Source organism: Dendrobates tinctorius, unplaced genomic scaffold (assembly GCF_039654945.1).
Source record: "Dendrobates tinctorius isolate UK_male_01 unplaced genomic scaffold, ASM3965494v1 ptg000171l, whole genome shotgun sequence".
Classification (NCBI taxonomy): domain Eukaryota; kingdom Metazoa; phylum Chordata; class Amphibia; order Anura; family Dendrobatidae; genus Dendrobates; species Dendrobates tinctorius.
In genome coordinates, this window is record NW_027361838.1 from 7,903,608 (window position 1) to 7,916,621 (window position 13,014).

Below are 13,014 nucleotides of genomic sequence, written 5' to 3' on the forward strand. Positions count from 1 at the left end.
TGCTTGTGAGCAGCGCATTACGTCACTGCCATGTGCTGCTTACAAGCATAAAGCAGCTGCTGGCACCGGAACAAGACGCTGCGAGGGAGCACAAGAAGGTAAGTAGAATGGATTATTTTTTTAAAGCTTTTTGTTGTGAGCCATGCATACAACGATGGGGATGAGGAGGCCATGCATACAACGATAGGGGTGAGGAGCTAATTCATACCTGGCTTATACTTGAGTCAATTAGTTTTCCCAGTTTTTCTGTGGTAAAATTAGGTTCCTTGGCATAGACTCAAGTATATACTGTGACAAAATTCTAGGTCCCAATGGAGATAAGTGCAGCAAAAATATTATAGGGATGAAAAATGTGTAATGAGCATAGCCTATAACATGAATCTAACTATCACTATGGATATACAGGTACCATGTCCATAATTATCAGTAAATCATATGCTTAATATTTGCACTCACACACACACATGGAGCCAAATAGTTACCAGGACTAAAGAGTAGAGCCCCAACGCATGTTTCGCGTGGAGTTTACAGCTTCCTCTGGAGATATATTCATTTTATTCTCTAGATCTTGGAATAAAAATAATATCCACAACTGGATGTGATAAGAATTTTTTTCCTGTGCTGAGATAATCTTATAAATGTGCCCCTGCTGTTAACAGTATAATGACCGTGTGACCATAAAGAGGCAAAACATTTCACTGCCTGTTTTAAAGCAATGTTTTATCTTTGAAAGAATCAGCTGTGGTCTGGTGCTGTAATGTCTGTATAAAAAGGAGAAGAAAAATAGTTACAACATCTCAATCAATAGGGAATCATATGGGGGACTTTTTTTAATATATTAACTATTAAAACAACTTTAAAAATGTAATGCACTGACAAACAACACAAAGTGCAAACGATCAAGTAAAATGGAATGTTATATATGTACCCTGATATCTCCTATACTGGGTATGTACTCTGCCTACCAGCAGAATTTGGCATCCTAGGGGGGCAATGTTGTGGCACCCCCGCTCCTCAGTGGCTGTCCCTAAGGTGCACTGTATATAACAATGTATCACCGTGGGTACACACATAGGGAGCTGCTAGCACTATACAGAGTTATTCATACATCACTAAGGGGATTACATAAAACTGAAATATCCAAAGTTAAAGATCTGAAAGGATATGACAAGTATTCATGATGCGAACTAATCATGGAGAGCACCATTCCCAACCCTAATAACCGCACTCAACCTGTCACCGCAGTCTATTGCTCCAATATCATAGGAATCAAACATCAACATTTAGTTTGTTCAAAAATATAGTAAATCACCTATTTGTAGACTCAAATATTACACAAGTATAGATATGCATCCATGGTTTCAATAGCCACTTTACCCCAATTTCACCATATCAATGGTCGATTAGACATGGAGAAAGTAAAATATATCTAATGCACCAAGACTGGTTCTCACTGATCATCCATTTGAATTTGTACATCAATATATCTGCAAGGGGCAAACAAATGGATGAGCACGCAAGTGAAAGCCTCCACTAACAAAAGAAGAAAAAAAAGCAGTATGATTTCATGTGATATTTCCCTACTGACCCATACAAAATGCATTTGTTTTGCTAAAGGAAAACACAGATATTAAAATCTAAGTAAAAAAATCATTTAACCCCTTAAACCCCAAGGGTGGTTTACACGTTCATGACCGGGCCAATTTTTACAATTCTGACCACTGTCCCTTTATGAGGTAATGACTGAAACGCTTCTATGGATCCCAGTGATTCTGACATTGTTTTCTCGTGACATATTGTACTTCATGTTAGTGGTAAAATTTCATTCATATAACTTGCGTGTATTTGTGAAAAAAACGGAAATTTGGCAAAAAATTTGAAAATTTCGCACTTTTCCAACTTTGAATTTTTATGCTCTTAAATCACAGATACGACACACAAAAAACTTAAGTAACATTTCCCACATGTTTACTTTACATCAGCACAATTTTGGAACCCATATTTTTTTTCTTAGGAAGTTATAAGGGTTAAAAGTTGACCATTGATTTCTCATTTTTGCAGCACCATTTTATTTTTACGGACCACATATCATTTGAAGCCACTTTGAGGGGTCTATATGATAGAAAATACCCAAAAGTGACACCATTCTAAAAAACTGCACCCCTTAAGGTGCTCAAAACCACATTCAAGAAGTTTATTAACCCTTCAGGTGCTTCACAGGAATTTTTTGAATATTTAAAAAAAAAAAAAAAAAGAACATTTAACTTTTTATCACAAAAAAAATACTTCAGGTTCAATTTTTTTTATTTTACCAATGGTAACAGGAGAAGTTGGACTGCAAAAGTTATTGTGCAGTTTGTCCTGAGTACGCTGATACCTGATATGTGGGTGGGGGGGAAACCACTGTTTTGGCGCATGGCAGAGCTCAGAAGGGAAGGAGCGCCATTTGACTTTTTCAATGCAAAATTAGCTAGAATTCAGATCGGACGCCATGTCACGTTTGGAGAACCCCTGAAGTACCTAAACAGTGGATACCCCCCACAAGTGACCCCATTTTGGAAACTAGACCCTATCTATGTGGTGAGAACTTTGAACCCCCAAGGGCTTCACAGAAGTTTATAACGTACAGCCGTACAATTAAAAAAATCATATTTTTTCCACAAAAATGATCTTTTCACCCTCGATTCTTACTTTTCCAAGGGTAACAGGGCCCTAAAAGTTATTGTGCAATTTGTCCTGAGTACGCCGATACCCCACATGTGGGGGTAAACCACTATTTGGGCGCATGGCAGAGCTCGGAAGGGAAGCAGCGCCATTTGACGTTTTTGGCTGGAATTGAGATCGGACACCATGTCGCGTTTGGAAAGCCCCTGATGTACCAAAACAGTGAAAACCCCCCCCACAAATTTCACCATTTTGGAAACTAGACCCCCCAAGGAACTTATCTAGATGTGTGGTGAGCACTTTGACCCCCCCAGTGCTTCACAGAAGTTTATAATGCCCGGGCGTGAAAATAAAATTGTATTTTTTCCACAAACATGATCTTTTAGTCACCAATTTTTTTTATTTTCCCAAGGGTACCAGGAGAAATTGGACCCCAAAAGTTGTTGTCCAATTTGTTCTGAGTACGCTGATACCCCAAATGTGGGAGAAAACTACTGTATGGGCACAAGTTGGGGCTCGGAAGGGAAGTAGTGACGTTTTGGAATGCAGACTTTGATGGAATGCTCTGCTGGTGTCATGTTGCCTTTGGAGAGCCCCGAATGTACCTAAACAGTGGAAACCCCCCATAAGTGACACCATTTTGGAAACTAGACCCCCCACGGAACTTATCTAGATGTGTGGGGAGCACTTTGAACCCCCAAGTGCTTCACAGAAGTATAGAACGCCCGGGCGTGAAAATAAAAAAAACATTTTTTTCCACAAAAATGATATTTTTGCCCCCAATTTTTTAGTTTCCTAAGGGCAACAGGAGAAATTGGACCCCAAAAGTTGTTTTGCAATTTGTCCTGTGTAGGCTGATACCCTATATGTGGGGGTAAAACACTGTTTGGGCGCATGGCAGCGCTTGGAAGGGAAGGAGCACCATTTGACTTTTTCAACGCAGAATTGGCTGGAATTGAGATCAGATGCCATGTTGCATTTGGAGATCCCCTGATGTGCCCAAACAGTGGAAACCCCCCAATTATAACTACAACCCTAACCCCAACACACCCCCTAACCCTAATGGGAAAATGGAAATAAATACATTTTCTAATTTTATTATTTTTCCCTAACTAAGGGGGTGATAACGGGGGGATTTGATTTACTATTTATGGCGGTTTTTATGTTTGGCAGCTGTCACACGCTAAAAGACGCTTTTTATTGTAAAAATAGTTTTTGCATCACCACATATTGAGAGCTATAATTTTTCCATATTTTGACCCACTGAGTCATGTGAGGTCTTATTTTTTGCGGGACGAGTTGACGCTTTTATTGGTATCATGTTCGGGCACGTGACATCTTTTGATCGCTTTTTATTCTGATTTTTGGGACGCAGAATGAACAAAAACCAGCGTTTCATGAATTTCTTTTGGGGGGTGCGTTTGCACCGTTCCGCCTGCGGTAAAATTGATAAAGTGGTTTTATTCTTTGGGTCTGTACGATTACAGCGATACCTCATTTAGGTCTTTTTTTATGTTTTGGCACTTTTATGCAATGAAAACAATTTTAAATAAAAAATAATTATTTTTGCATCGCTTTATTCTGCGAGCTATAACTTTTTTATTTTTTCACTGATGACGCTGTGTGGCGGCTCGTTTTTTGCGGGACAAGATGACGTTTTCAGCGGTACCATGCATATTTATGTGCGTCTTTTTTATCGCGCGTTATTACACTTTTTGTTCGGCAGTATGATAAATCATTTTTTGCTTCGTTTTTATTTTTTAAGTGGTTCGCTAAAGGGGTTAACTAATGGGACAGTTTCATAGGGCAGGTTGTTACGGACGCGGCGAGACCAAATATGTGTACTTTTATTGTTTTGTTTTTTTATTTCCAAAAAATGAATTAGGGAACATTTTTTTTTTATTTAGCGATTTTTTAAAATTTTTTTACATTTTTTTTTTTTAACTTTATTACATTGTACCAGGTGGGACATCCCTGTCCTGTGACAGATCGCTGATCTGTCACATCACAGATCACGGTGACAGATCAGCGATCTGTCACAGGCAGTGCTGCTGGCTTCCTCATTGCTTGCGCTTTGCAGGCATGAGGAAGCCAGCTCCTTGCAGGCCCCCGAAGGTCCCCGTCGCCATCTTGGATTCGGGGACCTGCAGGGATGGAGCCCCCCGCAGCAGCGCTGCACATTGCGCTGCTGTGGGGGGCTCAGGGAAGCACGGAGGGAGCCCCCTCCCTGCTGATGCTTCCCTTTAACCCTCGGTACACCGCGATCGTGTTTGATCGCGGTGTGCAAGGGGTTAACGTGTCGGGGGCGGTCCGTGACCGCCCCTGTCACATTGTGCCGGGTGTCAGCTGTGATAATCAGCTGACACCCGGCTGCGATCAGCGGCGCTCACCACGTGGGCGCCGCTGATCGCTGTGACGTACTATCCCGTCCCTGGGAATTAAGTCCCAGGGAACATGGACGGGATAGTACGTCACATGACAGAAAGGGGTTAAGTAAAAGACAATTTTAGGCCTCTGCGCTAGCAAGTAATGGAGTGGCCCTGGAGGTTCAGGGATAAATTAACACTACCAATATATCTCCAGTCCCTGCTAATTAATATGATGCGAGTGATCACCAGGTAAATACAACTGAAAAGTCAGCTTTTACTCCTGGCTGGCAACACTCCCAGCCACATCCACACTTTTTCAGTAGCAAATGTCCCATCTATATTCTTTGACATAAATGAACCATCTGTTTCCTCTATCACCATATGTAGACCAGTATACTCCAAATAATCAATCATAGATACGTCAACTCTGGGAATTAGATAAGAACCACGTTCCTGGCATAAAATCTAATAAAAATAGTATACCAATGAAACCACTAATAAGCAGCTAGTGTCACACACACACCAACCGGGCCACACCGAGCAGCAATGTGTGGAGATGAATGGATGATCACATCACACCACTTGCCAGGCAGAAAGCAAATGAGCTAACTATACAATTAAAAGGAAAAATAGAACAATGAAGACATTCCTGGATTTCATTTTACAGAAATTCTAATTTTTAAAAACCAAATTAATACAATTACTGCATTAAATTCTTAACTATTTTGAAGTAATTAGCAAAATACAAGTCTGCCAAGTAAACACCATTCACAGCAGTACAAGCTATTCTCTGTTCATAATGGAAGCCATGGCGCTATGCCAGAATAGTAGTACAGCGGAGAGCTGTGGCATCTTAGTGGTGGATCACACTTCCATTTTTTGACGTCCGTTAAAATCCATCGGTTTCCGTTAAAAAAACGGATCCGCCATTTTTTTGGCGGATCCGTTTTTTTCCCCCATAGACTTGCATTAGTGGCTAAAGCGGATCCGTCAAAAAAAACGGATCCGGTAGCATCCGTTTGTGGCAAAACGGATCCGTTTTTTCACACTTTGGCGGACGCCAAAAAAACTGGTGTGTGAAACAGGCCTTAGGCTATGTGCACGCGCTGAGTAAATGGGTGCACAAATTTCTGCATCTCTTGTCAGGAAAAACGCAGCTGAAAACACCCATGTTTTTGCCTGATTTGAATGAAGTCAATGGTGAAAAATGAAGGGGGAAAAAAAACAACAAACACAGAATGGACATGCAACAGATTTTCTGCATTAAATCTGCAAGTCACAAATAAGCAACGTGTGCATGAAACTTCAGGTTTCTCATTCACTTAGCAGCAAGATTGCTTCAAGTTTTGCAAGCAAACCTGCATGGCAAAAAACACAGCAAAACTGCAACGTGTGCACAAGCCCAAATGGACTCCAGCTACTTTTAGTGGGAATTTAGGTGGTTATCTTTTGGACACAATGGAAGTCCTTAATATTGTCCCATGAAAGTCAAATTGTTCTCTTTGTTCGGTTAACAATGTCCAGCGCTGAACCTCCATCATGTACCTGTCAGATATCTTTTCCTTAGGGCAGCTAGTCAACAACGTTTTAGGTCTCAGAATAGAGATGTATCACCATGAGATATGTTCATACAAAGAACTCACTTCAAAGATTTAGTTCTAAAAACAATAACCTGGCAGTGAAATGTGAGACGGCAGGAATGTGATGGATACGGATGTGGTGGATGCACCTGTGTATGCCCCAAGTGATGTCTGGTCTAGTATAACCACATCCATCAAACACTATAAAGGTGACCTGAGAAAAGAAGTAACAGCAGGGTCCAGAACTACTACAACAAAGCCAACATGTCCTCCTCTTACTCTGTTGTGTGGCAATATGATACAGCAAGATGTACATGAGCAGATTAGACACTGAACTTTGCAGAAACCCTTACAAGGTGAGGGTAAATTTACAAGGGTTGGATTTGAGGCAGAAACCTTCTATAACTAAAGAAACCGTGCTCACCTAAACAGTGTCCTCTTCTGGTCTCTGTAGACCCCCCACTATTGTCATATGTAAATTCCCCAGTGGTCAAGTAATTGTAGAAAGCCACGGAATAGCGATCAGTGGAGACTAGGCAAGTGTCTCAAAGAAAGCAGCAAGGGATTGCTTAGGTTGAGCATTTTTATTTCAGTATTGACACCTTTGAATTTTTCTGTGGAGGTAATCTGACACCTTAAGAACTGGACTAAGGGTACTGTCACACTTAGCGATGCACCAGCGATCCCGACAAAGATATGGATCGCTGGTGCATCTCTAAGTGGTCGCTAGTGAGCTGCCACACAGGCAGATCTCACCAGCGACATAGCAGCGGTCGTGGGTCGCTACTTACCTGTCAGACGCGGCGATCCCGACGACCTCCCACCCGCATCCATGCGTTGCTCGTCGTCACAGCAGGAAGCGGACGACGAAAAAACGGCCCAGGACGTTCTTGCGCGATCAGCGATAACCAGCGGGGAGCCGGTCGGAGGTAAGTATCACACATAGCAATATCGCTGCTACGTCACAGCGATATTGCTAGCGATATCGCTTAGTGTGACAGGCCCTTAAGGCTATCTTCTAACCCATCCCTGTCTATCTCAGGCCTGCAGTGCAATTATATTTGACCCACAAGGTAATATCCAATCTCTACTAGAGCTGCCCTGCTCTTGTAAACAGCGCATGCTAATACTATAAACACTATAAATTCATAACCCACATCCTCCTACTAACAACCTGTCACCACGACCACACGAATGACGCGGAGCACCTGCACTCGCCCCACACGTGCCTCCAACACCTCACATTGCTCCCTTGACGCAGCACTTTCGTCCGCAAAGCGCGTCGCTACCCCAGAGCGACATACGACTGCAGCAGTAGTTGGAGTTTTACTGGAGGCACCTAAACCCGCAGTGCAGGTGCTGACTACCAAGAAGGGCAAAGCCAAAAAAGTTATGATCAGGAAATGGGTGGAGGAGGACAGCAAAGAGGGCGACGATCATTTCTCACTGCTGGACACTGCAGAGTCTCAGCACCAAGGACGTGGCCAAACTTCTGCTGGACTCCTTGGAAGTAACCCAGGGGCACACTAAGAATTCACCATAATTATCAGGTATCCTATGCGCTTGAACTGTACAGAAAGCTGCAGCTGACAATCAGATGTCATTGCTGCCACAGGTACAGGTGGTGCCCACTTACACCACTCCCAAACCATGTCTATGGCAGAACATGGCCCTGTAGGATATTACATGGCTGCCGGCACAACAATGGCCATTACGACCAACAGTCTTTGAAAATATGTCAGGTGATCATACAAGGTTCTCTTACTTATTGGTTAGTAGGTCTCAGGTGTGTGATTAGAAATCCACTGATGTCCTCTCTGTACAAGGTTACATTCTTGTATATTATTGTATTAGGATTACATGTGTTCACATTTGCAGCACATTTTGTATCTGAAACCATTTTTTACATTTATTGTATATTTTGTGTGTTTTTAATAAATATCAAGGTTGGCCTGCGATTTTGTTTACGTTTTTAAGCCTGACATCTCTGAATCTAACCCATCGAATACATCCACGCTCAATCTGCTTCTAAGTAGCCATGCGGAGGATGTAACTATCTGCCCTGCAGGTCCATCTCTAGGCTTACTTTAGAAGAGATGGCCTAACAACGCATTACATACAGGGCCACTGATTGCAATGGGATTGGCACTAGATCTTAGAAGATCATATATTTATATTATTGTAGGAAAGGGCTGTGTCTCGAGACTCTAACCAAGACATGCCGGACGTTTTAACAGCTTGAATTAAAAGGGAATACATGAAATACTTCCAGTCTTATTTTAGGAGTGTATTTTGATGACAAAAATAAAAAAAGGACAAGCGATGGATTCAGTAATCCTATCACTTCACCACATTTATGGCAATACCTTGATAGAAACATTTGGACACTTTTCTCTGTGTAACTTTGATTGATGAGATTTTTGTAGGTCATCAGGAGAGGATTCTTGGTATCAGGATACATGCACTGTAAACAGCATTAATATTCTGCAGACAGCACCCATTAGCCCAAGCTCTGGAGGGAAGGCTTCACATTGACACAAGTCACAGTTGTACCTCAGTGTCACCAACATGGCCATTCTGCCATCTTCAATCAGTAAGATGAAGAAAGATGCCACCGAGTCCTTCCAAACAGTTGTTGTCAGCCATCAGACAGGACAGCAGTGCGTTTGTATGAAGGGATGTGAGCGGAGGGAGGGGGCGCCTGTGAATGAATTCCTTTCCTCCTCCTTCTCTATGACTATTCATGTGGAAGAGGGTCAAAAGCAGGATTACAGGATTTATTTCCTCTTCCAACAAGCAAAGCTATTAACCTCTTAAGAGACATTAGAAAACCACAGGTAACATGAGGTTCTATAGCTTTAGAGAAATATGAAGGCACGTGCATGGTTACTAGTGAAGTACACAAATCAATCGGTTTTTCAGCCAACTCAAACTACAAATAATTGAGTGATAAATAGTCAAATAGATTTCCATGAGGCCCGCTGTCCCGATCCTATAGTTGCCGCTCCAATCAATGAGCGCAGTAGCGATGTCGGCATGTACAGTGCAGCCTGTGTTGTGCCATTACTCTCGCCATGATGTACCAGGGCTGTGCAATCGGTAAGCCAACCACAGATTCCGACAGACTGACTCCACAGCACTGGTCACTACTGAGCATGTACATAAAGAGCAGCACAGAGTCATCTCCACTAAAAGCCCAGACCCTTAGATCAATATTTAATAACTTTCCCAAATTCTTATGAAAACATTTTGGGTGTGTGCACACTTTCAGGAATTGGTAGCACTTTGGGCGCAGCACATGTCCACTGCGTCCAAACCGCTGCCGGCTATTGAACGGAGGTGAATCCACATGAGTTTATTGAACCGTGCGGATTCACCGGGTCCAATACATTATACGGGTGAAATTTATCTGGCGGAGACTCGCCTCTCCGCAAGATAGACATTCTGCTGTCTGGAAAGATGCGCCACATGTCTGTCTCCACAGGTAAGCTGCACGCATAGTGGACATGGGATTTCTTGAAACTATGCTGTAACATCTGGACGCTGCACACGTCCAACCCAAAGCGTTTACTGAATGGGTGCACCTACCTTTACAGCACATCCTTGCATTGTACTACAGCACCTAATTTATTATATATTTTAGGAGTCCGTTAATTTTACACCAACTCCACCAAAATAAACTATGAAAACCACGGCATCCTACATGGCTGCTCAGCTTTGCCACTTTGTGTAGTAAGGAAACAATAGGGCTGATTTACATGTGCCATAGACCCTCTAATCACACCTACCTCGGCATGCCCGACAGCGTCCACGCACTACTGGTCATGGCAGCGTCGCCAGCACTTTGCATGTGTGAGACTTCCAATGTTTCTGCCATGACCAGAAGTGTATTGAAGCTGTCAATTATAACAGGGTAGATGTGAGTAGAGGATCTGGGGTAGGACTAGTCTGGGCGAAGACATATCCTGCTTCAACAGCATAGGCAATAATAGTACAGCACACAAATTGCCCCTTCAGACTATAGGAATTGCCATGTATTCCACTACAGTACCACTATAGCAGAGGTTGGCTCCCTTTAAGGATGTTCCAAATTTATCAGACAGCATTAACCATTATGATAAAGCCAGCACATTTTAGGACTGCCCAGCCTCAGGGTACACTAATTAGACAACATTGATAAATATGCAGACAAAAAAAAGATCACATTGGGTCCAGCCTCATGAGTCCTGGCTGGTTTGCGGGCCTAATGACCCAAATTAATAGCACTATAGATCCCTATGAGCTGAGAAAAAACCCATACATAGGAGACCCAGGTTCAAGCAGATAAGTGACATGTGCACATGGAGAAGAATTGTGGCAGATGTTTCTGGGACACATGAAAATGCCAAAGTAGCACTGGACAGGAAACAGGATTTTGGCAAGAATGGGATCAGTTCTAGGAGCTTCCTATGCCTTCACCAGGAACTTGCCCGCAGTCAGCAGCGTCACTCCAGACACAGTGCCTTCCTGTGTCAGGATCTACAGTCAGAGCAGCACAGAGACACTGGTCGGGTTCCTGCGTTGCAGGATACTGCCAGCAATTCAGGACCGGAACTCAATCCTGGACACTTCTCTGTCACAGTATGAAAACACATCACGGAAAGATCTGATCAGTACCTAGATATCAATACCTAGAGAAAGAATAAAGGATTTAGATTCTTGTGCTACAAAGCTGTTGGCAACCTCTAAACTTGAAGGCCTATGCATCGGATAGCTCATCCATGTCACACCGGTGGGGGTCCGAAGAGCTGTTAGCAGACCCTGGCCGGATGTAAACTGGCTGGAGAGGAAGAGCACAGCGCAGTACACCAGTGACCGAAAACCACCGCTCACCTACAATGAGCAGAGCAATGGACAGGCTCTTACACGTTTCCCACTTCTTTTGTCCTACACCCTTAGTGTATGAGAATTTTATGGGAACATCAGGATGACGTTTGCACCTGTATGCCATTTGTGATGGTTTTTGACGGCTCGTGTAGGCCCAAACATGACCAGTATCGGCCGCCTGCCCCACCAGTGTCCTACGCTGTAGGCCGATGGGCTACAATCCATGGAGGGCCCCGTGGCGCGCGGTGCAGCACCATCACCGGGGTGGCGAGGACGCGCGGGCTCCTGGTGATGGCACAGAGGAGGCCTCGTTATTAGGGGCGATGCCTGGCCCTGGACCACTCACACTACACCACTAGTGAAGCCCACTGACATGGCGAGGGCGAATGCCAGCCAACCTGGGCAATGAGGCAGCGGCTCCCCACGTCAGACTGTGGCTGCCTGCAGGGTCATCTCACGACCATCCATTGTACCCGGTCTCCCAGCCGCTGGCACCCTGGATGCAGCCCGGGGCGGCCTGGCACAGGGGCTCCAGCACAGCAGCGGCCTCCGGACAGGGCGCAAGTTGTGGCGAAGTTGTGCCTCCTGCCAGCAGCATCCTGGGAGGCCACGGCGCGGCCCGGAGAGGCGGCATCCTGGCGGCTGGAGGAGAGCGGGCTGCGGGGCCTACAGTCGGGCTTGCCCAGCACAATAGCACGCTCTATACGGCCTGGAGGCGGCCGGGGACGGCAGCGGGGTGTGAGAGGGAGGCGGCCGGGGCAGCTGCCGGGGCTGCGCGGCTCTTACCTGGGTGTCCTCCGAGCCCCGGCCTCACATAAGTTACTCGCTCCTCCGAGGGCTAATGCCGGACGCGTCTGCCTCACTCTCTGAGGGCGGCCATGGTCAGCGGAGGGCCGGCGGTAATCACTCCATGTCGGTACTGCAGCCCCGGGCCGTGCACTTTGCTCTCTCCCCACCTCCGGCAGGCTGACACATCCAGGGTCCGGTCTGTGATTTCTCCCACCCTCCCAACAGTCCAGGAGGCGGAGAGACAGAGGACGTGGATGAGGACTGGCTGCAGGGTGGCAGCTGGCGGTGTGAGCGCAGAGGAGCCGCCTCCTCCTGTGTATGAGCCGCTCTCCAAGGGAGGCGAGGAGGGGCGACGACAGTGCCGGAGAGAAAGCGTGTGCCCAACATGGCCGCCTGCGGAGGTGGTTACCTCAGGGAGACACAGCCTCACCCAGCACCGGGCTCCAGCCAGGATGCACCGTGTCCAGGGACAGTATATACAGTGCTGCATATATAGTATATACACAGGGACAGTATATAGTGCTACATATATAGTATATACACAGGGACAGTATATACAGTGCTGCATATATAGTATATACACAGGGACAGTATATACAGTGCTGCATATATAGTATATACACAGGGACAGTATATACAGTGCTGCATATATAGTATATACACAGGGACAGCATATACAGTGCTACATATATAGTATATACACAGGGACAGTATATACAGTGCTACATATATAGTATATACACAGG

General features: G+C 44.8%; 1 protein-coding gene across 1 annotated transcript in view; it reads right to left on the minus strand.

Annotated features, from left to right (window-relative positions):
• The window catches only part of YES1 (YES proto-oncogene 1, Src family tyrosine kinase), an 86,166-nt gene extending 73,548 nt beyond the window's left edge, over window positions 1–12,618 (minus strand). Inside the window, exon 1 of the mRNA XM_073550874.1 lies at window positions 12,266–12,618. The gene's annotated coding sequence lies outside the window, so the exon portion shown is untranslated. The remainder of the gene's footprint in view (window positions 1–12,265) is intronic.
• Window positions 12,619–13,014: the final 396 nt, after the last annotated feature.